The sequence below is a fragment of the Microtus ochrogaster genome, unplaced genomic scaffold, assembly GCF_000317375.1.
Source record: "Microtus ochrogaster isolate Prairie Vole_2 unplaced genomic scaffold, MicOch1.0 UNK10, whole genome shotgun sequence".
NCBI classification, from domain to species: Eukaryota; Metazoa; Chordata; class Mammalia; order Rodentia; family Cricetidae; genus Microtus; species Microtus ochrogaster.
In genome coordinates, this window is record NW_004949108.1 from 9,119,718 (window position 1) to 9,125,058 (window position 5,341).

At 39.6% G+C, this 5,341-nt stretch overlaps 1 pseudogene; it reads left to right on the forward strand.

Annotated features, from left to right (window-relative positions):
* Positions 1 to 392: 392 nt before the first annotated feature.
* On the forward strand, positions 393 to 887 carry LOC101982630 (annotated as a pseudogene).
* Positions 888 to 5,341: the final 4,454 nt, after the last annotated feature.

Below are 5,341 nucleotides of genomic sequence, written 5' to 3' on the forward strand. Positions count from 1 at the left end.
GGGCAAAACTAAACTGAATGCTGGGAGAAAGGAGACAAAGTCAAAGAGAAGCCACGTAGCCCCACCAGAGACAGACGCTGAAACTTTACCCGGTAAGCCACGACCTCATGGTGATACACAAATTAATGGAGAGGGGTTAATTTAAGATACAAGTTAGCCAGAAATGCACTTAAGCTATTGGCCAAACAGTATTGCAAATAATATCATTTCTGTGTGATTATTTTGGGGCTGAGCAGCCAGGAACAAACAAGCTACCTTTCTTCTACAACACTGAATCAATGAATTTTTTCTTTCTAAAAATAACTTTATGCAATGTGAAGAAGCAGCGAGAACGACCCCCAGATGAGCCCCGCGTTCAGCACCGAAGTCCGTCCGTCCGTCCCCCCACCCCCATGCCCAAAAGAAAGGCTGAAGGGGATACTAAAGGAGATAAAGCCAAGGTGAAGGACGAGCCACAGAGAAGATCGGCAAGGTTGTCTGCTAAACCTGCTCCTCCAAAGCCAGAGCCCAAGCCTAAAAAGGCCCCCCGCCAAGAAAGGAGAGAAGGTACCCAAGGGGAAGAAGGGGAAAGCCGATGCTGGTAAGGATGCCAATAATCCTGCAGAGAACGGAGACGGCAAAACAGACCAGGCACAAAAAGCTGAAGGTGCTGGAGACGCCAAGTGAAATGTTCAGGGTCGGCTTGTGAAGAGTTGTGAAACAACATCCTTGATGTGAAATGTCAGCCCTCACTCTAAACTCCTCCCCCTTTGCAGAGCATCCAATGAAGACTCACCGGGTTTTATAGTGGCTTTCTGATTTTGGCAGTGGATACAAGAAGGGAGTTTGGAAGTTCTTGTATACTGTTACTGATTGTCTGCCCATGTTCTGCCTGGAAAACCATGATTATTTATGGAAAGTGTCTTTAATAAAGCTGGATACAGTTTGGCTTGGAAAAAAAATAAAATAAAAATAACTTTATTACAGCAATGATGTTTCAATGAATAGAACTTAAGATGTCATCAGTTTGTCAGAGATATTCCCCGAGACTCTGCCTGGCCCTGTGGGACAAAACATGACTACTTAAACATAACCACTGTCTTTGGAATCAACTTTTTTTTTGTCCTGAAAAACAAACCCAGGCACGAAACGGAGAAGTTTAAAACAAGTCTTGCCCTAATGGAGTCCTCAAATGAACAAGGTAGAAATATTACTTTTCCTTTAAGTTACACTATGAAATCACTGCTCCCCGTTCTGTCTGCAGGTCTACACTTTCCCTCTCTTATTTCTCTCCTGCACAATCATTTCTTAAATTGTGCTTGGTGTTTGCCCTGAGCATTCTGTCTCATGAGTCTCTTACATGCCCCTTGAAAGTTTCCCAGGCCTCACTCCACGAAAATCTATGGGGCCTTAAACACTCTAAAATGAGGCATTTGTTTTGCCTGCTGCAGCAATTAGAAGTTGAAGTCAAAATCGATGCAGCAGCCACTGGAGCAATCTGCAGCCATGGGGCTGCAGTTTCTTACAGTCATTGATTTCCCTTGGCTTTGAGCTTGGGTTCAGCCCACTCCTACCACCTCAGTCCCAGTGTGCCTCTAAGGTATCAGTCACTGCTGCCTTAACTATACGCCAGAGTCATTGTTTGGTTTGAAATCTGCAAAGGGCACATGAGGGGGGAAAGATACCAAAAGGTTTCCCAGCAACTATTAATCATTCCTTTATGGTTGGCCATACAGAATTGAATTAGTCCTAGAGAAATCAAGTTCACTCTTGTTTCTAAACCCAAAGCTTCACATTGAAGATAACCCCAAGCCATTTTCTTACCACATTATCCTATTCCTCATCCTTACTTCCACAAACTGCCATAGAAGTCTTTTTTACTAAATATTTTACATATTCACTGGACTATAGAATTCCACTCAGGACTTTCTTTCTCTATAGAAGATATGCATATATGTATGTATGTATATAATGAATGTCTTTCTCTATGCATCTTTATATGTATTTCTTTATACATAATTATAAATATCCTCCTCTATATGCCTTTATATATTTTTATACATAATTCTCTCTCTATATATATCTATATCTATCTTTCTCTATATATAAGTTTTTTAACATCTTGCTCGTGAGCTACCTGTCCATGTCACCATCCACATTATTTCCCTTTCCTTTTTCCCTTAGTCTTTACACCTTCACCATGGGATAATAGGTTTTATTAGTTTCCAGAGAATCCTTCACATGTTATCCAGTACCATTCCTTCTGATTGTGATGCACTGGGTAGTTAGCTGGAAATACATTGATTAGCAATAACAATGTAAAGAAAGAAGTTATCTATCTGAACCTGATCAAGTTATGGCCCCAATAGAAAGGCTAGCTTACTTATTTCTAACTATACCTAGAAGAAGTTCTTAGGTTGGGTTTGAGGTGAAAAAAAGAACTGATTGTGGAAGCTCCAAGTTGTCTAGAATGAGACTTGCAGAGCATGCTCCATGCTTCCAGACAATAAAAAGACCATGCTATGCTGCTGAACTCAGGCTCCAGGGCTCAACCAAGAGGAAAAATGATCAGGACTGGAACACCTATTATGTTACATCATCATACATCTCTTAATGACCATCTTAGCCATACACAGATTTCAAATCTCAATTCAGTGATGGGCTAAGGGGCTTCAAATGGCTCTATGTGTTTTAATGAAATCTCTTGAAGATGCTGACTTGCCTCTGTTGACTAACAGAGAGTTAACAGATGAAGTGCAACAGAAGGGCATGACTTCCTCCCCCAGAGGTGAGGTAATAGAAATCCCTTGTAAAGACAACGCCCTGAAAAATCTGGGGAATCTAAAGGGAGTGCAAGTGGCTGTGGTGCTTATGGCATGCACCATGCAGGACTCTACGAACACCCTTTGGGCTTCATTAAAGGGTTTGAAGGATAATAAGTCTATTTTGACCTTGTGATATAATTTGGTTTACATAAAACAACACAAATAAAAGCTCAGAGTGAATAAGTAACTTGCCAAACAGAATATAAGATCTAATTCCTTTACTTCAGCAGGACGAGCATCTTAAAGAATTTATTCTCCCCAGACACTGTATTTAATAAATCCTGGTGATTTTAGATCTTAAATATAGTAACTCCTCACAAATCAAGGAGCCTCCACTCTGTCAAGATGGCTTTAAATCCAAATAATGAAAAGCATTAAGTTTGATCTCTGAGGTCCCTGTCTACTCTGTGTTCCAAGGATAGGATGCAATTTTCCCTGGACAAGGCTGAGCTAATGCCCAGGAGGAGAACAGTGAGGTCTAAGCAGATGCAGCTAAAATTGGGAAAAATGAGGGCTAAAGGGAGATAGTCTTTGGTCTTCCTTTGGGAAGGAAACTGTGTGTAGTTTAGTTCAGGTCACAATGAATGAATTTCTTGTGTATTTCAACATTTCCTTAGATACTCTAGATCTAACATAGGTTAAATAAAGATGCCCTTTATTTCCAAAGACATCTACCTGTCATTAATATGGAAGGAAGCATAAACAAGAAGCTCGATGTGAGATAAAAATACTGAGATACGAGCCAGAGAGATTGCTTATTGGGTAAAATCACTTGCTGCCAAGCCTGAAGACCTGAGGTGGATCCCTATAACCAGCATAGTGGAACTAAAGAATTGACCTCCGCAGGCTCTTCTCTGACCTCGTCACTCATGTTGTGGCATCCTCATGCGTGAATGCATGCATATACACATGTGTGCAAATAAGTCTAATAATTTTTAAAAAATTGGTAGTAGCATAAGTATAGAAAACCTATGAAGCCTGAGAGAAGCACTCTTACTACCATCTCTGTAATTGGAACATTTGGTGGGGAGAGGGGGAGTAGATTTCACTTTACCCTGAAATTAACTAGAAGTCAGGTAAAGAAAAAAGCAATCCATGAAGGTGTCACTGAACAAACAAATCCTAGCAAAAGGAGACAACATAATGTGCTTATAAGAACATAAACCCTTCTCTGATTCTGCCAAGTGTACTGTTGAGGAAGCTGGAGAGGGAGAGCTGACTTTCCTCATGGTATTGGGAGAAAGGGAATCACTGAGAAAAACACATTAGACAAATTACACAGGGACCTCTGATTTGGAAATCAGCTACCAGACGATACTGTGAGGTTCAGCAAGGGACTCATCACCCATAGACACTCAAAGGTATGTGTACAAATGCATGAATAAACATGATAAAATGTTTGCATGCTTTAAAAAAAAAGAAGGAAACCCCCCTCTCCCAGATAGACATTACTGTTACATGCCTTTTACTCTTCAGTTAGAAAATCCTATAGAAAAAGAGCACCATCTTGGATTTTTGCTAAACCCAGTTTCTAGATTTCCATTTCTAGCCTAAGTGTCTAAGACCATGATCATCTTGTCTAGTCAGTCTGATGTGTTATGCATCGAAAGAACTGCAGAGCAACCATGAACTTTTGCAAACCACACATTCCTTCCACTCTACCAGCAAGACCTCAAAGTTCTAATGCCATTGCTAGGCTTCTTGGATTCAACTAATGTTAATTAGCTAAGAAGTTAATTAGTTAATAAGTTAGTTAAGAAATATGTTAATTAGTTAATAAGTTAGTCCACTAAAGTGACATCATCAGAACATTACCAATTCCTTTGATGTAAAGATATAAAATCTATACAGAAGCAAAACAGATTATTAGAAGCACATATCATGGGCTCTTCAGATTGCTTAAAATGTAAAATGTTTATCTGCAAGAAAGTTTGGATAAAACCAAGCTTTAGACCAGACTAAGCAAGATGAGTCTCCTATGGCTTAGCTATTTGAGATTGACTTGGTGATGTCACCCATTGATTTATGTCAACATAATGATTTCTCTATTTCCCAGTTTATACTATGACCACTTACATTTTGAATTACAGATGTTCTCCTCATTTTAACAAGCAGTTCTGTTTGCCACTGACTGGGAGACTATAAGGGAAATTAATGTCCCTATACTTCTGCAGGCTCTGCAGAATTATCTCAGATCTCAAGAGTACCCAACCTTGCACAGTTGCAAATATGTTTGGAGAAGTGGATGGACAGATGGAGAGTCTGGCTGCCATGTGTTGTTTTGAATGAGAAAGAAGATAATGGGAAAGGGGGTTCAAAAATGAAAAAGGTTGAGTCAAAGAGGAATAGGAATGGCAAATATCAAAGAGTTGGGACATTTAAAGAAAGCTCATGAGATAACCATAAATTTGTAACTATTTGTATAAACTCATTCCATGTAGTTTTCTATGAATGCCCTTCCTTTATTTGATAATAAAGCAATACATTTTTGGCTCACACTTTTGATGCCAACCTGGCTTGTCTTAATGGTGGAGAAT